At 37.8% G+C, this 25,934-nt stretch overlaps 1 long non-coding RNA gene and 1 pseudogene across 1 annotated transcript in view; one reads left to right on the plus strand and one right to left on the minus strand.

The window, feature by feature from the left end:
- The window catches only part of LOC115514049, a 104,119-nt gene that overhangs the window by 54,164 nt on the left and 24,021 nt on the right, over positions 1–25,934 (minus strand). The window contains exons 2-3 of the long non-coding RNA XR_003968871.1: positions 25,285–25,372; positions 11,055–11,143 (exon numbers count right to left, since the gene is read on the minus strand). This is a non-coding gene — a long non-coding RNA (uncharacterized LOC115514049). The remainder of the gene's footprint in view (positions 1–11,054; positions 11,144–25,284; positions 25,373–25,934) is intronic.
- Positions 7,243–8,844, plus strand: LOC115514048 (annotated as a pseudogene).

A 25,934-nucleotide genomic window follows, 5' to 3' on the forward strand; every position in this document is an offset into this window, starting at 1 on the left:
AAACCACAAATAATGGACCAGGTTAAAATCACTTTACAAATATCTGTATCTAGAACCTAAGTCCATTTCATATATAAATATAAAACTTTTGCAACTTTAATATACTGAATTTTAGTATCTTAAATTTTCCAAGAATGCAAATCCAGGGAAGATTAAGCTTTATTTGGTTTGAAATTTTCCTAGAGTTATTCAGTGTTTTGAAGAGCACATCACTATTCTGATATTTCAGTTACCAATAAGTCACATCATAGCATTTCTTTATTTGTAGCTTCTGTATTCACAATTCTATGTACAGCTGTAGCACCTGACTACCTCACCGTATCATCTAGTGTAGTCGAGCCTAAGCATTTACATACTGAAAAAATATACATTATTTTTATATACTATTCCTTGGATATTACAGTTAGATGATTATATTGATTTTTTAATTACATTGATTTTTTTAAATTTATATTATCTATAATTTTCACTCAAGGACAGTAAAGAGAAGATTACAAACGATTTATCATGAAAAGGGAAGGTTGGGTCTGTTAGAACAAGAGTTCCTGTCCTCAGGTAATAGGCCTGGGTACAGTTTCCAGATGAAACATGCTTTTGCTATTGACTTTGTATCATTGGTGGCTGGTATATGATAGATAGCCAATGATTTGTTTCTTAAAATTCTGTTTTTTACTTTCCCTCCTGCCATTATCACACATTCTACTATTGTCTATGACCCACGCACATTGCCCAGCAAAGTGGCCCCAACACAGCCACCCAAAGGTCTAAATGCAGAGAAGCCTTCAATATCCCAGAAATGAGTCACAGTGTCCTTCTAACTTAGGATAAACCTCATGCTCACTCTATGTAAACATTTTAGAGGCCAATAAGATGCAATACTCATCTAAAGTGCTATAAAGGTCTATTAATCTTGACCTTTCCTGAGTTCTCCTATCATATGACTCTAAATGACTAGTTCTTCACTTTGTTCTTTCAAGAAATAAAGAGACTTTATAGAAAGCCATGACATTCACCCTTGTTTGCTCCACTTCCTATATCTTAACAGTTGGGAAAATTGTAAAATTAGACACAGGAAACTTTCTAAAGCACAGTACATCAGCTTTCAAAGGGCTTTGGTTATATACTCAAAGACACATGTTGACTATTTCTCCCTCTTATAAGCTGAATTATACCTTAATTCAATTACATTTCCTATTAAAAGCACTCCCATTAATAACCTCTATTAAAGTATTAAAATGGTATCTCTAATAATTCTCCTTTCATATTCATTATCTTGAATGATCTGATAATTATGGACATGATATGTTTGAATTAGTACATAAACTACCTAGAGTTATTAAAGATGAAAGTTACTAAAGGCCCCATGGCACTCTCATGAAGACCAGTAGAAGACTGGTTCTTAACTAAATTAGCTAGCATATTAGGACACACAGGAAAATGCAGCTCAACCTTGTCACAAAGATCCAGCTTATCTGCTCTGCCTTCTGAGTGGGAGCCTCCTCTTTGGTTCTATGTAGTGATTCCTCTAGAGTCACCTCACATAGTGCCCATAGGAGAAGAAAATGTTCTTTCCAAGGGCCCTCAACTAACTCTTGAATTGTGTGCCCATGTATGAACTGACTGATCATTTTGTAGTCAGGGAGATGGGCTCTGCTGATTGCCTTATTCCAATCAGAATGCATCCTTAGAGCAAGGTGTGGTTTATTACCACTTAATCTCACTGTCAAGAGTAAAAGAAAGGCAGTTTCCCAGAGGAAATTTTTACCAAATAAAGGTTCTATGGATGCTGACTGGCAAAACCAACAGATGTTCATTGTGAAGACTTTCCCCTAATTAGATTGATGATTGTTGTTTCATGTTTTAATAAAACCTTGAAAACATCAAAAAAGTACGTAACAGACTCTACAAAAACAAATTTCTACATTTCTACATTTCAAAAAAAAAAAACAAGCTCTAATTTTTTTTTTTTTTTTGCAGTTTAAATGCGTATCAAATTCAAAGCATTTCTCCATGTTTGACTTCGTAGCAGAAGATAAATAATGGTGATTCGTGATATTTTTTCTTTACATATACTAGAATGAATTATCTTTGTGTACCATACTCCACATTTTTTTGCCTATTTTTTAAATATCCCTATGAAATCAAATCATATTGAGTATTTCAGAGTATTTCTTCTTTAGAATTTGAATGAAAATTCTTGTTGCAAAGCCACATTTGGAAAAAGTTGTTCTTTATAAAATGGATTAGCTAAAAATTTGCATACCCTAAATATTAACAAATAATTTGAAAAATTCACGCTTATAAAACATATAAAGACCTACTGCTTATCTTTATAGGGAAGAGTGAGTTTTGCAAATCTGTGGTTGAATCTCTTCTCACTATTCCTTTTCTAGTTCTACTTGAATTTATAATAGGTAGGCACAGACAACATAGTCATAAATACTTGTAATTTCTTCCAGTGGTCTTAGCTTCACGCTGTCTTCTTCACTGTCCTTAATTTCTTACTGTTTGGAAGACACAGCTCCAGGTCTTGTCTCTCCAATCAGCGAAATAGCCCTCTGCCTAGCAACTCACACCAAACATGTTTATGGAGAAGAGGTATCATGTAACTTCATAGCTTTGGAGTCCCTGATGCAGCCTGGTTAAATCACCTGTTAGGTTACCTAATGGTGCCACTATCTACTTAGTCAGGTATTACAAGAACTGTGTGAGTTTCCTATGTTCTCTCTACTTCCTCATCCTAGATATATGTTCAGTCTTGAAGTCTGACTACTCAACTTTATGTCTCTTACATCTCCATTTCTGCTACCACACCGTGGGACAAGAACCCCCTAACTGTCCTCTTGTAGACAGGCTTCACTTCTAGAATTACCACTACAAAATGCCTTCTACACTTTGTCTAGAGTTAAAGCTGTAAAATACAAATTTGAGTATAATAATCCACCATATTAATCCCTTGCAGAGCATGACAAAGCTGGAGGATAAAGCTCAACAGCTCCTGACCATTTTCATGTCCCACCAGTGCTGATTCCTTTCCCTTTCCAAGGAGAAAAACATTGTAAATTGTAGCATTTTAGAAATACACACAGTTCCTCCGAGAAAGCCACTATCTGTCATACCTTTTGGTCTTTGTTGTTTCTTCTGTCTGCAGTGCCCTCAACCTTACCATCTTACCGCTCCTTCATAATGCGATTCAAGGTGACCAAATGGGAACAGCTTTCCTTGACTCCTCCAGGCAGATTCCAGAATTTTTTCTTTGTATGTTTTCATGCTGCACCAGTTATGAGATTGTGCTGTGTTTCTTACTTTGTTTATCCATTTTTAAATTAAACTATACAATTGGAGGTAAATCCTGTCTTTTTTTCTTTCTCTCTTCTTGTCGAATGTATTTTCAGAAAACAGCAGTGCACATGCAATGTAAACACTTAATAAAAGCTGCTGGGATGGAGCAATGTGGGGAAAGATGGATATTGCACTAATACATATCCTTCTACGTAGCTTACTCTATAAGTCATCCCTATAAGCTGACCTCCTGTCAACTACCTCATCTTGTTTTTACCTTTCCCTATTGCCTACAACCTCTATATAGTCAGGAAGGCTGAAGTTCACCTTATTACTAACTTACGTTATGCTACTTCATGTTACTTAGCTTTATGTTATAGCTTATGGTGATCTTCCAGCCTATGACAGTGCCCACTGTCCCTAACTGTGTCCCCACATTTAAAATAATAACAGTATTCAAGCCCCAGACTAAGTGCTACCTCTTGTATAAAGTCATCCACCAGCCATCAAATCCTCTGCAGTGGTTGCCTTTAGGAGTGATCAACCCCAAAAGAACAAGTCAATGATATCAATAATTAAATCACACAAGTAAGAAAATTCTTAGGTCAAGATTTCTTTTTATATCTCCCTGATGCAGGTTAGTTTACTGCAAAAATATTCTTTCTTCTCAAATACCACATAACTTTCTGCATGATGCTACTGCATGTATCTATTGTAGCATAATGACCATTTTATATATGTATTCTTTTTCCCTCTTGTATGAACCCTAAATCGGCAGCCCCCAGAAATCAGAAACGATGCTTCTTTATATTGTCAGGGTGTTACACAGTACCTAATGCACAGTAAACTGTTAATGAATGCATGTACTCACCACTCTTTATATGGTGATATGGTCTGTTAAACAGGGATTGTTTTCCTAATTTGTCCTAGTAGCACTAATACCTAGCATAGAGCCTTCCATACAGTGAGCTGAATGGATTAATTGTTGAATGAATGGGAAAATTACTTATATATCAATAAGTAGTTAGTCATAACTGTTTCCCATGTTTTTGTGATCTGCGAACCTATCGCATTCAATCAGAATGTTAAAACTACACTAATACTAGTATAAATACCAACAGCTTCTACACATATATGCACATAGAGAGAGAGATGGTACATGAAATGGCGAGCACAGACAGGATGATTCTAGGAGAGTAACAAAACCTGATCAGGCACACTACTGCAAATTCACTACTGCAAATTCAACTTTGCATGCTTTACAAAACAGAAAGAGATCACAATCTACTAAGTACAGCAACTCCACCTGCCATTCCAAAAGAAATATACCCTCCTTTAGTCTCAGTCCCCATATTCCTATCCTATGATAGATGTCTTGCTTTGTTAAAAAGGATGCTTATCTTTAAGGTTATGTATGTTTCATACAGCATGGCCCTTAAGGGCAAACCACTACTTTGTCTGAGCCTCAGTAGGAACTGGAGTTTCAATGTTGGAGGAAAAGATAATATATGCTATATTGTTTTCCAGTGTGGCACCTTCTTAGGAGATTTTCATGGGTAACTAAGAAGCAGTTTTTGTCTGAATGCTGCAGAATATGTTATTCCATTGATTAGAGTAAGAAGCACAGGGCTACAAGCACAGAACTATGAAATGCGTTGAGAAAGAGAAGCCATTGGAGACAGGAAAAATAGCCAGAGGATTAACAGGAGAATCAACAAATGTCAGTGTCACAAAAGCTAAAAAGTGAAGTATTTCTAAGGAAATAAGTGATTAACAACTTTCAAATTCAGCAGAGATCTAGTGAGGATATTAAGATCACCAAATCTTATTCAAAGCAAAGTTCTGATTAGCCTTGTTAATGGTAGTGTAAGTAAAACCACAGAGTATTTTTTCTCTTCAGTGATGGGCATGTGAGACATATATAATATATAATATAATAATACATACATGAGGGGCGCCTGGGTGGCTCAGTCCGTTAAGCGTCCGACTTCGGCTCAGGTCATGATCTCGCAGTTCGTGAGTTCAAGCCCTGTGTCAGGCTCTGTGCTGACAGCTCAGAGCCTGGAGCCTGTTTGAGATTCTGTGCCTCCCTCTCTCTCTCTCTGACCCTCCCCCATTCATGCTCTGTCTCTCTCTGTCTCAAAAATAAATAAATGTTTAAAAAAATACATACATGAAAGAGTATTTCTGTAAATATCCTACTTTGTCAATTAATAAAAATAGAATAATTTCTGTCTGGAAAAAAAGATTCTGTTTTGAATTCCTCAAGGTAGGAGTGAGATCAGCCCAAACAGACATAAGGCAGTTTCAGGGCTATATAGAAGACAATAGACATGAGATGAGTCAAGAACTGGGAAGGAAAACTATAGCAAGAAATAGCAGCTTCCCCGACACATAAGTAGGTACTGAGAAAATTTATGTAGAGTTCATGGTGAAAGGGAACCTAGAACTTAGAGGGTTGGAAGTAAAAATGTCTTTTAAAAACATTCTGCACAATCATGCCTGGAGCCTATAAAATGAGTTTGGATTGCTAAAAAGTAAGTCCATGATCAGACCAGGAGGCAACATCCTTATAAAGAATTTGCCCAACTATTAGAAGTCACTCTTGGATATACTCGACTCACAGGAACAAAGGAAACAAGAAAAAAAAAAAAAAACAGTGAAGGAGAAAGTTGAACTCAAACAGTGTTGCTTTCTCATCCTCCGTCTTGAGGAAATTGGTGCCGGAAGTTGAAAGTGCCCTGAAGGCGGCTTTAACTTACCTGACCAGTCCTCACCCCAGGGATCGCCTCAGGTCCTGCTGACCTAGGCAACTGTTTGAGGGTCAACCTTCCATGCAACTCAAATGTTCTTGAAGAAGCCCTCCTGTGTATTCAAGTGGACAGCAATTGTTTTCCTCTCAGCTTGCTTTTCTCTCACAGTTGTTTGTTCTTTAATGGTCATGACTCGGTTTGTGCTGCTGGCAAAGATAGGTCCTCCAGAGGGTGAATTAAGGTAAGACTATGGTATTTGGTCCTTCCCTCCTGGGGCAGTAACAAGTGCCTCTCTGTTTGTTTGTCATTTTCATGGTGATACTCTGCCAGGCTCTAGCATTATAGGCTGTTGAACTGACCCTGTATATTCATGGAAATCAGAATTCCAATTAATAGGACAGTTGTTATTTTTCTAAGAGTCAATAGTACTGCAGATATTGGGTTCAGTTTGGTTGGTTGGTTAGCAGGGAAGTAGAATGGAAGAAAAATGGGGGAAAAAGAGGATTTGGAAAAGAGGATTTGCATGGGAGAATCTGTTTCAGAAACCCCAATCCCTGAAATGCAGACTGACTTCCGTGCGTGTTTCCACAACACTAAGCACTGTGACCTGAATTATTTTTTTTAATATATATTGGAGGAGAAGGCAACATTTATATGCCTAATATAGTAATAGGCACTCCTGGAGGAGTTTATTTTTGTATAATAATAAAAAAAATGATATAGGGTCCACAAAAATCTTTAAAATGTCAACATTATATAAAATGTAAAATCCATAATGCAATCTGCTTCAGATTAGCTGCAAAAACAATACAGCCTATTTGAACAGCTAGGCTTCATTTTCCGTATGCATCAGTTATGCTGGCTCTGTTCCGAGGGAACAACAGGTAAGTGCCCTCAGCCTCTATGGTGTGACCCTCTGCCAGAGCTCAGGGGCCACCTGGGTCTGGCATTCCCCCCAGGGAGGCAGCAAGGTGGTGGGCTGGGGTGGGGGGAGCTGTCCTTTGTACTAGGGGCCATGAGCCAGCCCATGGCACCTGTGTGCTCTAAGACAGCAAATTCTGTGTTTATTAGAACATCACCACTGCTGCACCAAGAGCACACGCATCTTCGGGGGGACTTGGAATTCCCAAGAATGGCCTTTGAGAAATGGTGGCAATAATTTCTTTAAATTCCGTCTCTTAGTTTTCCATGGAAAGATCAAGAAACCATGAACAACTCTAGTAATGCAGTTTGACTGCCATTTCCTCCATGAAGGCCTTACTGCCAAGGGCATGTTGGACCAAAAAATTAATGAAGTTTTGTCTTCCAATGATAAGGATGCCTTCTATGTCGCAGACCTGGGAGACTTTCCAAAGAAACATCAGAGATGCTTAAAAGCTCGTCCTTGGATCATCCCCTTTTATGCAGTCAAATGCAATGATAATAGAACCATAGTGAAGACGCTCCTTGCCTTAGGGACAGGATTTGATTGAGCCAGCAAGACTGAAGTACAATTGGTACAGAGTCTCTAGGTGCCTCTAGAGAGGATTATCTATGCAAATCCAAACAAGTGTCTCAGATTAAATATTCTATCAATAATGGGAGTCCAGAAGATGATAGTGAAGTCAAATTGAGGGAAGGTGCCAGGGCACATCCAAAGGCAACGTTAGTGTTGCAGATTGCCACTGATGATTCCAAAGCAGTCTGTTGCCTCGGTGTTAAATCTGATGCCACACTCAAAACCAGCAGGCTCCTTTTGGGGCAAAAGAGCTCCACATTGATGTCATCAGTGTCAGCTTCCATATGGAAGTGGCTGTACTGATCCTGAGACCTACATGCAGACCATCTCTGATACCCGCTGTGTCTTTGACATGGGAGCTGAGGTTGGTTTCAACATGTTTCTGCTTGATATCGGTGGTGGCTTTCCTGGATCTGAAGATGTAAAGCTTAAATTTGAAGACAATCACCTGTGTTATCAACCCAGCACTGAACAAGTATTTGCCGTCAGACTCAGGAGTGAGAATCATAGCTGAGACCAGCAGACGTTATGTTGCATCAGCTTTCATGATCACGGTTAATATCATTGCCAAAAAACTCGTATTAAAGGAATAGACATGCTCTGATGATGAGATGAGTCGAGTGAACAAATCTCTATGTATTACATGAATGATGGGGTATATGGATCATTTAATTGCATTCTTTATGATCATGCACACATGAAGCCCCTTATGCAGAGAGACCCAAACCAGATGAGATGAGAAATATTATTGAACCAGTGTATGGGGACCGACATGTAACAGCCTTGATGGCATTGTTGAGCACTGTCACTTGCCCAAGATGCATGCAGGCAAGTGGATGCTTTTTGAAAACATAGGTGCTTACACTGTTGCTGCTGCTTCTACTTTCAGTGGGTTCCAGAGGCCAACTATCTATGTGATGTTGACACCAACATGGCAACTGATACAACCATGACTTTCCACTAGAAGTACAAGAGCAGGATATCAGCACTCTACCTGTGTCCTGTGCTTGGGAGAGAGGGATGGAGCATTCTCCTGTTGCCTGTGCTTTACTTAGCATTAACAAGTACATGCCACTCCTGTAACTGTTAGATGCAAGTTTAGCTTGAATTATGAGATTTGGGGGAACTGTTGAACTTAATCACTGCTATTTTTGCGATGTCTTTGTAAGCAGGGTTGGCATGGATGCAGCAATAGAGAACTCTAGGAGATGGAGTCACTTATGTGTGTTCCTATGGAAACCATTTGGATATTTGTTTCATCTGGATTTTTATTCACTTGTCGAACATGCTACTAAAGAGTGCCTCCCAGCAGCTGAGCAAGCGTTTGTAGCTTGTACATTGGCAGAATGGGCCAAAAGCTTAGTGTTTTGACCTGTTTTAAAAATAAAGTACCTTGGGGAGCCTGAGTGGCTCAGTTGGTTAAGTGTCTGACTTGATTTTGATTCAGGTCATGATCTCACAGGTTGTCAGAGCACAACCTGCTTAGGATTCTCTCTCTCTCTCTCTCTCTCTCTCTCTGCCCCTTCCCCACTCACTTTTGCTTGCTCTCTCTCTCTCAAAAATAAATAAACATTTTTTAAATAAAACAATAAAGTATCTTGAAATTAAAAAAACTTAAAACAACAAATGTATTCATGTACTCTTGCCTCCAAGTGTGAGATAAATACAAACTATCACTTCTGCTAAAAAAGAAAATAAAATATATTTCCAAATGAGTGAAGGCATAGTGAGGCCTTTAATGACACATCAGGTGACCACATGCCCCAGTGTGTCTGGGACAGCCTCAACTTACCCTTGTTCCCCAGCATAATTATACATAGAACTCCTTCCATTCTCTAATGTATTGTAGTTTGGACAATAAATTACATGCATGTCCTATAAAATAAGCCTTCTTTAAATGACTGTAGACATCAAAACTTCCCACAAAAGTACAATTTTGGCCCATTATCTTTACTCTTATGTTGTTTCCATGAATACATAAAATTCAATAAGATCTAACTTTATCCTCTCTCAGTTTAAGTCCTTATGAAGTTTTTATAGATTATAACCATTTCACTTTTAAAAAACAGAAAAGACACAGTCGATGTGGAGAAATCAGGACACTTGTACATGATGGTGGGGATGAAAAAAAAATGGTGGCACTGCTTTGGAAAATAGTCTGGCAATTCTTCAAGTAATTAAACAAACTTACCGCATGACCTAGTAATCCCATAACTAGGCATCTAGCCAAAAGAAATAGAAACATATTTCCACAAAAAAATAGCATCATATTCATAATTGCCAAAAGGAAACAATTCATCTACTGATAAGTAGATAAACAGAATGTGGTATATCCATACAACGGCATATTTTTCAGCCATAAGAAGGAACAAAGTACTGATTGATATGTGCTGAAACATGGATAACCTTAAAAACATTATGCTAAATGAAAGAAACTAGTCTCAGAAGATCTGTTCTAGCATTCCATTCACATGAGATATCTAGAAAAGGCAAACCTAGAAAAGAAAGAAGATTAATGGCTACTTAGTGGTGGGGGTGTGATGGGAGATAGGGGAGTGGTAGATAAAGGGTTTGGGGGTTTTTTTTGAGGTAATGAAATGTTCTGAAGTTGTACAGTTTGCACACAACTGTGAATATAATAAAAGGCATTGAATGCTACACTTTAATGGGGAATTGTATAGTACTTAAATGATATATCAATAAAGCTGTTAAAAAGAAAAAGAATGAAAAATAGTACTATACGGAATGGCAACCACTCATCACTAATAATAACAACCAATATTTATGGAGAATTCACTCCCTGGCAGACACTGTGTCTACTGTCTTATATTATCCACGAACCTTCACAAAAGATCTATGACATTCTGGAATTATACCCATTTTAAATATAAAACATTCTTTTTTAATTTTTTTAATGTTTATTTATTTTTGAGAGAGAGAGAGTCAGAGACCGAGTGAATGAGGGGCAGAGAGAGAGGGAGACATAGAATCTGTGCTGTCAGCACAGAGCCTAACATAGGGCTCGAATCCATGAACCATGAGATCATGACCTGAGCCGAAGTCAGATGTTTCACCAACTGAGCCACTCAGGCACTCCAGAATACAAAATGTTAAGTAAATTGCCCATGATCACAAGAGTCCTGGAAGATGACAATGAGTTTCCAAACCTTCAAAGCCTAAGCTTTTAGCCACACCCTGAACTGCCAACCATTCAAGCAAACTAAATGATACCACAGTGTGAGTAGCTTATCAGATCCAGTTCCCTCTGGACAGAGAAACATTCCAACTTCAGAGAAGTAGAGGATAGTTGGAGATGTGTAACTCCAAAGGTACACCTTAGTTCCATCCTGCTTACCTACAGCCAGCCTTGTGATTACACCCTATGACATTACTGAACTTTGCCTCAGTTTGGAGCCTGCTTTTGAGCAGCAAGTACATGGAAAAGACACCTTGTTTCCACATGTCAGAAAGAACTTAGAGCAGCAACGAGTTCAAAACCCAAATTGAGCTCTTGGACTTACTTCTCTGTTGCCATGGTCCTTCCATTACCAACTTAATCATCTTGCTTTTCTTGTTTGAGCTCCCTCTCATTTTCTCTTCCACTGGCCACCTGTTTCAGTTACATAGAAAACATTACAATTTAGGTCTTCACTCTTGGCCTGGTCTTTGTATGCAGGATATATACATATATTTGGAAATATTTAGAGTATTTATTTGAAACAAATTTTAAAAAATGAATTAATACCTTCAGCCAACTTAAATGAAAATTAACAATGAAGCAAAAGATAAAGTATATAAATGACAAAATGGGTGGGTCTTTTCCTTAAATGACTTGAAAGAACTTAATCAAGACATTTATATTTACATAGTGTTAAAAGCTGGCTCTTTGTTCTTTGAGGAATAATACTGTATGCACATGATAAAAATTAGATCAGGCAGGACAGATGATTTTTCAACAGTTAAAGCATCACTGATAGGTCAAAGGGTGTAAATAGGAATCTGAGAGAAGCAATGACACCTAACTCTGCGTGTCAGACTATTCCAGCACAGACCTCAATCCCTTTTGGAATTATTTCTCATATAAGATTCAATAAATGACAGGTTCAGGAACAAATGGAGAATCCAATGACTCTTTGTCTACCAGGAATCATTAACCAGCCAGAACATACTGGTACTCACTCTCCAAGAAGAATGTTTGTGTGTGTGAGTATGTATGAGTTGAAAAGAAAGTAAAGAGAAATAGAATCTTCTATTCATTACCTGAATACTTTTACTGAACAGCCATATAAGGGCCTTTAAGATCCAAAGGATATAATAGTGCTTTGGGTCTATCAGTGCTGTTCAACTATGCATATGGTGCTTCCTCCACCATGGAAAACTGATTAGCAGTTTCCTAAAATGTTCAACATAAATTTACCATACAACCCAATAATTCCACTCCTAGGTATCTAATGAAGAAAAATTAATACATTTGTGTGCATAAATACCTGTATTTATTGTCACGGCTGCATCATTTATAATAGCCAAAAAATGTAAACAACCTAAATGCTCATCCACTGGTGAGTGGATAAACAGAATTGGTATATCCATACAGTAGAATATTATTCATCCATGAAAGGGAATGAAGAACTTATGTGCCTTGCAACATGGATGAACCTTGAAGACACGATGCTAAATGAAATAAACTAGTCACAAAAATACAACACATTGTATGATTCACTTATATAACATGTCCAGAAAAGACAAAATCTGCAAAGACAGAAAACAGATTAGTGGCTGCCTAGGATGAGAGGCAACAATAGCAAATAACAGCAAATAGCCATTAGTTGTTTTTGTTTGTTGGTTGGTTGGTTTGTATGTTTTTAGGGGAATGGGATTGCTCTAATATTAGATTGTGGTTATGAGTATTTACAACTCTATAAATATATTTTAAAAAATCACTGAATTGTACACATAAGAGAATTGAATTATATAGTATGTAAATAATACCCCAATAAAGCTGTTAAAAATCAGTCAATATACCCTATCACATTAAGAAAATAAAAGAAGAAATCAATACATTCAGAGAAGGTAGATGACAAAATTCAGTAACAGATGAATAATTTTAAAATTAACTTTTAGGGGCGCCTGGGTGGCGCAGTCGGTTAAGCTTCCGACTTCAGCCAGGTCACGATCTCGAGGTCCGGGAGTTCGAGCCCCGCGTCAGGCTCTGGGCTGATGGCTCAGAGCCTGGAGCCTGTTTCCGATTCTGTGTCTCCCTCTCTCTCTGCCCCTCCCTCGTTCATGCTCTGTCTCTCTCTGTCCCAAAAATAAATAAACGTTGAAAAAAAAAAAAATTAAAAAAAAAATAAATAAAATTAACTTTCAAAATTTGTCTCCCTAAGAGCCAGATTCCATGCAACCAAAAGGATGGTACATCAATTAAGATAGAATAAGTTATTCTCTGCTAAAAGAAAACCCCAAAATTTCAGTGGCTTAAGACAGCAAAAGTTTATTTCTCTCTCAGACTAAAAGGCCAACAGATGTCATCAGTAGGGATTGGGGGATAGAAGAGGACTATATTAACCTTGGTGCTCAAAAGCCAACTCTAATGGAAGAGTCATCTTAATACATATTTCCAACATTTCCAGAGAAGTATAAGAAAACATGGGATATCATGCCCTGCCTCATGGCTTCTTCTTGGAAGTGAAACACATCACTTCTCACATCTCATTGGCCAGAGTAAGGCACATGACCATAGTCAAAATAGTCTAGAGAAATGCAAAGCTACCATACATTCAGCAGGAGGAAAAATAATATATTTATAAACAGCCCTCATAATTACTACAATGAGATAAACCTGAATCTTTCCATTAAGTTACCTACATCTGAGTGGAGTGCAAGCTAGCTCAGAACCCACTAACAAAGAACATGGTAGGTTAAGAAAAGCAGATATGTTGGGCTGGGGGACACATGATCAGTATTTATATTTAACAAGTTGATACTTTAACAGGAAATCTGGAAAGCATGGTGAAGCCCTAGATATTAAAGATTTAAAGCAATATTTTAAGATAGACTTACATCTTAGGACTTAAGAGTTATGCTTCAGTAGCTGTGAAGACTTTAATGGAAAAAAATTCTACAATATTAATAGGCAGGATATTGCTAGAGTAATAGTGTGCCTTTGCCCAGGCTGAGGCCTGGTCAGATAAAAAATAGGACTATAAAAATAGCAGTGGAGTCCAGAACTTGGTTTAAACATTAAAATCATTCAGTAAATGTTGAATTTTATTACAGCTGTCTCTATATCACTTGAAAAGGTCATATGAATTCATATCTTTATTTTCTTAACTATTTGATAATGGTGATCTACCCACCCCAAGTACTACCTATAAAAAAATGGAAAGTATGGGAGGAGGAGCCAAGATGGCAGAACAGCATGCAAGGCTTTTTTTGTATCTTGCATCCATGAAATACAGCCAGATCAGAACTAAACCATCCTGGACATCTAGAAAACTGATTTGAGGATTAACACAAAACTCTGCACAACCTGAACCACAGAACTCAGCAGGTACGCAGTGCAGAGAGGTGAACTGGGGGACAGAGAAGCCATGGAGGGCATGCAGCTGTTTTTGCTTGAGGAGAGAGGATGGAGATGGGGGGAGAGTACCAGAAAAGCTCCCCCAAACAAAAGAAGCTGGAGAGAAAGTGGAAAGGTAGAAACAGCTGCAAGTACTGAACTAAAAAGGAAGAAAGGAGAAAGGAGAGGGTTTAAATTCCATTAAGACTCTAAATAGGGGGAATGCAAAGTCTGAAACTCCGCAGTTGGATACCCAGCGCTGCTCTGGTGGGAAGGGTGAATCACCAGGAGCAGAGTGAGGTCTGGGGGTCCTCAGGCCACAGGGGGGAGGAGGCTCCCCTGCTGGAAGGACATTTGGTAGAGGCTGTGCAGCCCCACCACAAACAAAGGTGCTAGCAGACCCAAGAGAACAACCACATTCGCTGGTGTGGGAACAACATTGTTAAGGGTGAAACCTGGTGCCAGATGTGTGTTGAGATTTTCCACAATCCCTGAAACACTGCTGCTACATGATTGTGCGAACATTTTCTGGGGCAGGTTGGCACCCAGACAGTCTCTGGGCATTGGCAACAGCACAGTCCTATGAATGTTCCTGGCTGTGGCTGGCACCCAGCCATTGCTCAGTGAGACCCTCCCCCAGAAGGTCTGGGCAGGTCAAACGTGTAGTCCCTCAGAAGGGAGGGGTCAGGAAACACAGGTGCATCTGAGATAAAACACAGCAGGGAGGTGCCACCTGGCAACTTGAAGGCTTGGTCATGGACAGTGTAAAAGCAGGGAGTGGACAGAAGCCAGACATAAAGGACAGGTGCGTGATTGCTGATCAGGGAGAATACAGTTCTAACACTAGAGACTGGGTAGCTGGGTGACACCATTTTCACCCCTCCCACGCATGGGTATACACACCTACAAGTGTGACAACAATCCACCCAGTAAGCTAAGCACTGCCATCTACTGGGGAACAGAACCATTACACTAAGCCCCGCCCAACTAGGCCAAACTGGCTCTTCAAGAACACCACAAGTCTCTCTGCCTGCTTAGTTTAGAGACTATAAAGTGCTTTGTAGTTTGACTTGTAGGGGAAAATGATGTAATTTCAATTATATTTCAGTCTGTTCACTCACTGGTCCATCTATTCAACTTTCTTTTTTCTCTTTTTCGTGTCTTTTCTTTTTCTTGAATACAGAAAGAGAAAAAAATTATTTTTATTTGAAATTTCTATTAAAATATTTTTATTTAATTTTTTCTACTGTATTTTTTACTTTTTTGTAAATTTTTCAAATTCTATTTTATTTCCTTAATTTCACTTTATTCTATTTTATTCATTTTTTCGAATTTTCAAACAGTTTCCTTTTATTTATTTCCTTTTTTCTCTAATCTGTCAAGCTCCATTCGACAACCAGACCAAAACACACCTAGGATCTAACATCATTTATTTGATTCTTTTGTGTGTGTGTGTGTGTGTGTGTGTGCGCGCGTGTGTGTTGTTTAGTTTTTCAATTTTACTTTTTTTTACTTTATTAATTCCTTTCTTCCTTCAAAACCATGAAACAAAAGAATTCACCCCAAAAGAAAGAGCAGGAAGAAATAACAGGAAATGACTTAATCATCACAGATACAATCAAGATGTCTGAACCAGAATTTAGAATCACGATAATAAGAATACTGGCTGGAGTTGAAAATAGATTAGAATCCCTCTCTGCGGAGACAAAAGAAGTAAAAGCTAGTCAGGATGAAATAAAAAATGCTATAACTGAGCTGCATTCTAAAATGGATGCCACAGTGGCAGTGATGGAAGAGGCACAGCAGTGAATCAGTGATATAGAGGACAAACTTAAGGAGAATAATGAAGCAGAAAAAAAGAGGGAGATGAAGGCAAAAGAGCACAATTTAAGAATTAGAGAAATCAGTGACTCATTAAAAAGGAACAACATCACAATCATAGGGGTCCCAGAAGATTAAGAGATAGAAAAAGGGGTAGAAGCATTATGTGAACAAATCATAGCAGAAAACTTTCCTAACCTGGGGAAAGACACAAACATCAAAATCCAAGAAGCACAGAGGGATCCCATTAGATTCAACAAAAAACAACCATCAGCAAGGCATATCATAGTCAAATTCATAAAATACTCAGGCAAGGAGAGAATCATGAAAGTAGCAAGGGAAAAAAAGTCCTTAACCTACAAGGGAAGGCAGATCAAGTTTGCAGCAGACCTATCCACAGAAACTTCACAGGCCAGAAAGGAGAGGCAGGATATATTCAACATGCTGAATCAGAAAAATATGCAGCCAAGAATTCTTTATCCAACAAGGCTGTCATTCAAAATAGGATATTAAAAATTTCCCAGACAAACAAAAACTAAAGGAGTTCATGACCACTAAACCAGCCCTGCAAGAAATTTTAAGGAGGACTCTCTGAGGGGAGAAAAGATGGGGGAAAAAAAAAAAGACCAAAAGCAACAAGGACTAGAAAGGACCAGAGAACACCACCAGAAATTTCAACTCTACAAAAGAGATAATGGCAATAAATTCATATCTTTCAGGACTCGCTCTAAAGGTCAGCAGACTAAGTGCTCCAAGCAAAAGACATAGGGTAACAGAATGGATAAGAAAACAAGATGCATCTATATGCTCTTTACAAGAGACCCACTTTAGACCTAAAAACACCTTCAGATTGAAAGTAAGGAATGGAGAACCGTGTATCATGCTAATGGTCAACAAAAGAAAGTTGGAGTAGCCATACTTATATCAGACAATCTAGACTTTATAATAAAGACTGTAACAAGAGATGAACAAGGGCATTATATCATAATTAAGGGGTCTATCCACCAAGAAGACCTGACAATTGTAAACATTTATGCTCCAAATGTGACAGCATACAAATATATAAATCAATTGATCACAAACATAAAGAAACTCATTGATACTAATACCATAATAGGAGGGGACTTCAACACCCCACTTACAGCAATGCACAGATCATCAAAACAGAAAATCAACAAGGAAACAATGGTTTTGAATAACACACTGTACATTCAGAACATTTTATCCTAAAGCAGAGGAATATGCATTCTTCTCGAGTGCACAAGGAATGTTCTCTAGAATAGATCACATACTGGGTCACAAATCAGTCCTCAACAAGTACAAAAAGCTCAAGATCATACCATGCATATTTTCAAACCTAATTTGCTGTGAAACTCAAAATCAACCACAAGAAAAATTTGGAAAGGTAACATACTTGGAGACTAAAGAACATCCTACTAAAGAATGAATAGGCTAACCAAGAAGTTAAACAGGAAAATTAAAAAGTACATGGAAGCCAATGAAAATGATAACACCACAGCCCAAAACCTCTGGGATGCAGCAAAGGCAATCATAAGAGGAAAGTATATAGCACTCCAGGCCTTCCTAAGGAAGTAAGAAAGGTCTCAGATACACAACCTAATCTTACACCTTAAAGAGCTGAAAAAAGAACAGCAAATAAAACCCAAAACCAGCAGAAGACTGGAAATAATAAAGATTAGAGCACAAATCAATGCAATCAAAACAAACAAACAAACAAAAAAAACAGTAGAACAGATCAATGAAAACAGAAGTGGGTTCTTTGAAAGCATTAACAAAATTGATAAACCAAATAGCCACTTTGATCAAAAAGAAAAAAAAAGGGACACAAATAAATAAAATCAAGAATTAAAGAAGAGAGATCACAACCAACACAGCAGAAATAAAAACAATAATAAGAGAATATTATGAGCAATTATATGCCAATAAAATGGGAAATCTGGAAGAAATAGACACATTCTTAGAAACATAAACTACCAAAACTGAAACAGAAAATTTGAACAGACCCATAACCAGTAAAGAAATCCATTAGTAATCAAAAATCTCCCAAAAAACAAGAGTCCAGGGCCAGATGGCTCTCCAGGGGAATTCTACCAAACATTTAAGGAAGAGTTAAAATCTATTCTCTTGGAAGATGTTCCAAAAAATAGAAACAGAAGGAAAACCTCCAAACTCTTTCTATGAAGCCAGCATTACCTTGATTCCAAAACCAGACAAAGGTTTTGGAAAGGAGAACTAAAAAGGAGAACTATAGACCATCTTCCCTGATGAACATGGATGCAAAAACCCTCAACAAGATATTAGCCAACTGGATCCAATAATACATTAAAAAAAATTATTCACCACAATCAATTGGGATTTATACCTGGGATGCAGGGCTCATTCAATATCTGTAAAACAATCAATGTGATTCATTACATCAATAAAAGAAAGGACAAGAACCACATGATCTTCTCAATAGATGCAGAGAAAGCATTTGACAAAATACAACATCCTTTCTTGATAAAAACCTTGAGAAAGTAGGGATGGAAGGACCATACCTCGAGATCATAAAAGCCATATATGAAAGACCAATGCTAATATCATCTCAATGGGGAAAAACTGAGAGCTTTCCCCCTAAGGTCAGGAACAAGACAGGGATGTCCACTCTTGCCATTATTATTCAACATAGTATTGGAAGTCTTAACCTCAGCAATCAGGCAACACAAAGAAATAAAAGGCATCCAAATTGGCCAGGGGAGGTCAAACTTTCACTCTTCATAGATGACATGATACTCTATATGGAAAACCCAAAAGATTCCACCAAAAAACTGTTAGAAGTGACTCATGAATTTAGCAAAGTTGCAGGATATAAAATCAATGCACAGAAATCCGTTGCATTTCTATACACCAACAATGAAGCAACAGAAAGAGAAATCAAGGAATCGATCCCATTTACAACTGCACCAAAAACCATAAAATATTTCATAATAAATCTAACCAAAGAGGTGAAAAACCGATACACTGAAAACTATAGAAAGCTTATGAAACAAATTAAAGAAGACACACACCAAAAAAAATGGAAAAAGATTCCATATCCTGATAGAACAAATATTGTTGAAATGTTGATAATACCCAAAGCAATCTACATATTCAATGCCATTCCTATCAAAATACCACCAGGATTCTTCACAGAGCTAGAACAAACAATCCTAAAATTTGTATGGAACCAGAAGGACCCTGAATAGCCAAAGCAATCTTGGAAAAGAAAATCAAAGCAGGAGGCGTCACAATCCCAGACTTCAAGTTGTATTACAAAACTGTAATGATCAAGACAGTATGGTACTGGCACAAGAACAGACAGATCAATGGAACAGAATAGAGAACCCAGAAATGGACCCACAAACGTATGGCCAACTAATCTTTGACAAAGCAGGAAAGAATATCCAATGGAACAAAGATAGTCTCTCCAGCAAGTGGTGCTGGAAAACTGGACAGCAACATGCAGAAAAATGAACCTGGACCACTTTCTTATACCATACACAAAAATAAACTCAAAATGGATGAAATGTAAGACAGGAAATCATCAAAATCCTTGAGGAGAAAGCAGGCAAAACCTCTTTGATCTTGGCCGCAGCAAATTCTTACTCAACATGTCTCAGGAAGCAAGGGAAACAAAAGCAAAAATGAACTATTGGGACCTCATCAAAATAAAAACTTCTGCAAAGTGAAGGAAACAATCAGCAAAACTAAAAGGCAACCGACAGAATGGGAGAAGATATTTGCAAATGACATATCAGATAAAGGGTTAGTATCCAAACCCTATCAAACTCAACACCCAAAAAACAAATAATCCAGTGAAGAAATGGGCAAAAGACGTGAATAGACACTTTTCCAAAAAGACATCCAGATGGCCAACCGACACATGAAGAAATGCTCAACATCACTCATCATCAGGGAACTACAAATCAAAACCACAATGAGATACCACCTTACACCTGTCAGAATGGCTAATGTTAACAACTCAGGCAACAACAATGTTGGTGAGGATGCAGAGAAAGAGGATCTCTTTTGCACTGCTGTTAGGAACACAGACTGGTGCAGCCACTCTGGAAAACAGTATGGAGATTCTTCACAAAATTAAAAATAGAACTACCCTATGACCCAGCAGTTGCACTATGAGGTATTTATCAAAGGGATACAGGTATGCTGTTCTGAAGGGGCACATGCACCCCCATGTTTATAGCAGTACTATCAACAATAGCCAAAATATGGAAAGAGCCCAAATGTCCATTGATGGATGAATGGATAAAAAAGATGCGATACAGACACAGACACACACACACACACACACACACACACACACACACACAATGGAGCATTACTCAGCAATCAAAAAGAAGGAAATCTTGCCATTTGCAACTACGTGGATGGAACTAGAGGGTATTATGATAAACAAAATTAGTCAGAGAAAGACAAATATATGACTTTACTCATATGAGGACTTTAAGATACAAAACAGATGAACATAAGGGAAGGGAAGCAAAAATAATGTAAAAACAGGAAGGGGGACAAAACATTAGAGACTCTTAAATATGGAGAACAAACAGGGGGTTACTTGGATGGGTTGTGGGGGGGATGAGCTAAATGGGTAAAGGGCATTAAGGAATCTACTCCTCAAATCATTGTTGCACTATATGCTAACTAACTTGGATGTAAATTTTAAAAAATAATTAAATTTTTTAAAAAAGTAGGTTTCTTTACCATACAGGGAAATGACTATGAAATTAAAAGACAAAGAAATTTAGGGCACCTGGTTGGCTCAGTCAGTTAAGCATCCAACTGTTGACTTTGGCTCTGGTCATGATCTCACGGTTTGTGAGTTCCAACCCCATATCGGGCTCTGCACTGCCAGTGGGGAACCTGCTTGGAATTCTCTGTCTCCTCTCTCTTTTCACCTCCCCCACTCATTCATTCTCTCTCTCTCTCTCTCTCAAAAATAAATAAACTTTAAAAAAGACAAAGAAATTTAATACTAAGTATAAGTCAGAATATAGAACAGCACTCTTCCCTATAACAATGATGAAATGTGGGCTGGAATATAAACTTCCTGAAGTAATAAGTAGAATAAAATGAACATGGAGCACAAAGTGACATCAAACTGTCATATTCTTTGGAACTTGATTGGCAATGGTTTACTCTGTTCATTCATGTCAAGCAGTAATTTCAACATAAGGTGATAGTTTGAAAATTATCAGTCAGATTATCATAGATGCCTCCAGAATCCTCATTACTTTTTTGTGACTGGTTAGTGGTTTGACAGGTTTTAATTTTGTTTCACACACCCTTTTCCCAAATAGCACAATGCATATTATTGTGGTGTCTTTACCTTAGAGTTCTTTAACGGTACCACATACATTCTGAAATTTTCTCTTACACATTTAAATTAGAGTATATTTAAGGGGGAAAAAAAGGACAAGTGTGATTTTAAAGTCATTTGGCAAACTGATTCTGTCAAGAAAGCTTAGTTTCATTCTGTTTGCTGCAACAGCTTTTTTTTTTTTTTTTTTTCATAACTCCACTCTTCTTGTTCTTGTAATACATTTGGGAGGCCTGTCAAGGCCTATCCACTCTCTAAATAGCTTTGCAGATTAAATTTTTAACTCTCTTCTCTTCATGCAGATGTATATTTCTGACAAAGAATTGCCCTGAGATGTCAGCTTCCATTTTTCTCACTGGAGAGAAGGCATATAGGTGCAAGCATAGATCCTCAGTTCTCAACCTCATTGGGAAACACATCCACACATGTGAAGGCTCCTTCCCAACACCATGCATTTGTGTCTGCATTGTTCACCCCTTTCAGATTTCCTGCTCTGATTTTATAAACCTCCCTTTCCTTCAAGGGGTCTTGAAGATAAATATGTAAGAGACTCAAACAAGAAAATAAAACCATTTTTATTTTTGTAAATTGATAGCCTTAATAATAAGTATATACCGAGGTGCTAAGAGAGTTCAAAAGAACAGCATATTGACAAAACTGGGCTATATGGGGATAGCTTTCTTTTGCAGATGGTGCCTGAGATGGGTACTTCAAAGTACTGGGTACTTCATAGAATCAAAAATGAGTTTGTAGGAGACAAAGAAAGAGAGAGAGAGTCAATTTCAAGCTAAGGAAACAACAGAGGTAAAATCATGAATTTGTGGAAACATCATGGTCTGTACAAAGATCTTTAAGGGGCACCTGCGTGGCTCAGCTGGTTAATTATCTGACTCTTGATTTCAGCTCAGGTCATGATCCCAGAGTCATGGGATCAAGCTCCACATCAGGCTCCATGCTGGTTGTGGAGACTGCTTGGGATTCTCTCTCTCTCCTTCTGCCCCTCTCCCCCACTTGTGCGCTCTCGCTCTCTCAAATAAAAACAATACTATATTGACTATTAGAAGTATGCTAAGAGTAGATTTCAGGGAGCTCTCATCACACAAAAAAAAAGGGTAACTACATCAGATGACATGTTAATTAGCTTGAGTATAGTAATCATTTTACTGTGTATATGTAGATCAAATCATCACATTGTCCACCTTAACTATATACAATATTTTAAATAATGAATTAATTACTTCCATGAAACTAGATGAGGAAAAATAAATGATTAATAATAAACACATAAAATTTGAGTTCAAAGATAATATGGGCCAAAATATGTGGTTTGTATTTAGAAACTTTCATTTTAATATAAGTATTATATATGCTCTATGTTGCTATAATGTGTAAGTTACATGAAGACACAAGTAAAACATGGTAAAAGAAACTGAAGAGTCTACATTCTTGAAACTACAACAGTGAAGCAGGGCAGAGAGGGAGCGGAAGTCAGACTTATTTGGGGCAGAAATATGACAAAAAATTGAGAAAACAGTGCTCCTGTGGCTGAGTTATGGAAATTCTTCCTGATGCTATGACATAATGAAGAAAATTGCATACAAATTAATCATGCAACTAAAAGTCTTTCGGAGCTCCTGGGTGGCCCAGTCCATTAAGCGTCCAACTCTTGATTTTTGGCTCAGGTCATGACCTCACAGTTTGTGGGATCAAGCCCCACATAGGACTCTGCGCTGACAGCACGGAGCCTGCTTGGGATTCTCTTTCCCTCTCTCTACCCCTCCCCCACTCTCTCTCTTCTCTCAAAATAAATACACTTTCTAAAAAATAAAAAAATAAAAACAAATAAAATTCTCAAATTCCTCTTTGCCCCCAAATATGAAGCTTGCAAGAGGGCACAAAATGCACTCCTTCTCTTTCTCCCAATGATGTCATCTGAAACATAATAATAGTAGTAACAAAAATAATCAGCAATACTAGCTAACATCCATTTGGAAACTACTATCCATAGTAGTTTTTCAACTGTTTGAATCTGAATCTGAATCTGACCACAAAGTTTCTAAATAAAAAGACCCATAAGTGCAGGGTAACTGATTTGTCATGGAATGAACATTGAACAATGGGAGACAGGAAAGCAGTTAAAATTACCCCCTCCTTTTCTTTCTCCCAGGAAACTAACAACAACACAATTTGTATATTTAATCCTAGCTGATCACTTTCGCAGTTTTTGTTTGTTATTAAACGTTTGTTTACTTATCTTGAGACATAGAGCAGCTAAAACAGGGGAGAGGGAGAGAGAGAGGGAGAGAGAGAGAGAGAGAGAGAGAGAGAGGGAGAGAGACAGAGAGAGAGGGAGGGAGAGAGAGAGGGAGAGGGAGAGAGAGAGAGAGAGGGAGAGGGAGAGAGACAGAGAGAGAGGGAGAGAGACAAAGAGATTAAGTGATAGAGATGAGAGAGATACTGAGAGCCGTCTAGGAGGGCGCCTCTCTCGTTCTCCTTCGCTAGCTCTTCTATCTTTCGCTTTTGATGCGCTCTCTTGGTCCCCTCTCTCTCGTTTGCTCTCGCCTCTTATCGCTCTCTCACGCTAGCTATATGAGACCGAAGAGAGAATTCCAATCAGGCTCCATGCTCAGTGCAGACCCCAACCTGGGGCTGGATCTCAAGACTGGGAGATCACAACCTGAGATGATATTAAGAGTCAAACACTCAATCAACTGAGACACCCAGGCACCCCGTAATCCTAGCTAATCACTTTGTATTGCACCATTTTGCATTTTGCATCACATCTTCTCTTGCTCACTTTCCTTTTTTCTTCCTCTTTCCACCATAGGTTGGCACCTCTCACATGGATTATCCTTTAAATGCTTGCTTCAGTTGCTGTGTTCTGGAGGACCAATGTTAAAAAGCAAGGTGATCTAATTTGTATTTTAGAAAGATCACACTGTAATTACTGACTTGGAAGTGGAAGAAAATTGGAAAGGATAGTTAGGAATTGATTGCAGTAATACAGGTAATAATTGATGAGTTCTTTGAACTATCTGGTGGTAGAAGCAAGAGAGAAAAGAAAGATTAAATTCAAAAGCTAAATTCATAGCACTTGGTAATAGATGAGACACAAAGGATGAGGCATGAATAAATTAAGGAGTTTTCTAGTCTGAAAATTGGGAGAAAGGCAGTTGAGTATTGTAGGATATAGTCATAATTTTTAAATGCTATTTTTAAATAAGTAGTACATGCAAATAGTTCCAAATTCAGAAGTTCTAGAAGGGCATATAGTAAAAATTCTTCTCACTCCTAACCTCAAATCATTTGTTCCTTAGAGACAACTGTTGCCTGCTTTTATATATTCTATCAGAGATATATGCACATAAATAGATGTATATATACTTTTTATACTAAGGGTACCTTACTCTATACACTGAGAGGACTACACAGAGTTTGATTTACTTAACAATGTATCAGTACTTAAAAATATTCCACTGTACCAATACACCAGATTTATGTAACCAGTCCCTCCATTTATGGTCATTTAAGTTATTTCCAATCTTTTATTATTCTCTGTTAATTTATAATGTATAATCCAGTTTACAAGGGATATACATGCATCAAAAAGAATTCAAGCAATGAAGAGAAGAGAAAAACTAATTCTCCCGAAGTCCCAGCACCCAGAGTCAACATAATACAGTTTTATAGTAAATAATCTTTTGGACATCTTTCTGCACAGACACAGTAAGATATATGTTATGGTAAACATTTCTACCTCCTAGTCTAATCGTGAGGAAAGCATTCAAATTAAAGGAAAACAATTCGGGCCTTGGTCTATAATAGGGATGCTTTGCATTCTAACCCAAGGCAGGATGGTAGTAAGCTTCTTTTTAACATCATGATCCAATTTTCAAGAAATAGAATCAAAGGCCTGAAACAGAGATAGATGAATTTTTCATGTAATTCACATTAGGGAGATTAGGGGGGAAATTTTCCTTGCAACTTTGCTTACCTGATGCTCTAAGCTGAACCTACATTTTTCTGGTTCTCATATCCTCCTATTTCCTGGATTTTGTTGGAACACATCCACGAGTAGCTGCCTAGGACAGAGAACATTGAAAGCAAATTTACTTACTGTTGACGGTCAGAAAATATTCTTTCCTCATATTAAAAAATGGTTTGATATGGCATTAGTCTGATTTTAGATTTTAAGGTTACAAATCATTTTCCTTGAAACTTGGAAGGTTTTGTCTCATTAACTTTTAGCTTCCCGGCTTATTTTGGAAAATCTGTGTCTGTGTGATTCGTGTTTCTTTATAGAGAACATATTTTGATGTTATTTTGGGTAGGTGTATGGAACTGTTTGCAGCAAGTGGCAGAGAGCGGGAAATACAGAATCAGAAGCAGGCTCCAGGCTCTGAGATGTCAGCACAGAGCCCAATGTAGGGCTCAAACTCCCGAATCAGGTAATGAATTTTAAAGGGTAATCATTCACATCTCTTTTATTTCTTCTCCTGTTTGCCTTCTCGCGGTCTTTTTGTTTTACGTCCTAACAAATTTCTCCTACCTTATATTATCACTTCTCTCTGAATTTTTTATTTCAGGAATTGTTTTTTTATTTTTTTCTTACTTATCCCTTCTTGGTCTTTTTTAAAATTATGA

This window comes from Lynx canadensis, chromosome B2 (assembly GCF_007474595.2).
Source record: "Lynx canadensis isolate LIC74 chromosome B2, mLynCan4.pri.v2, whole genome shotgun sequence".
Classification (NCBI taxonomy): Eukaryota; Metazoa; Chordata; class Mammalia; order Carnivora; family Felidae; genus Lynx; species Lynx canadensis.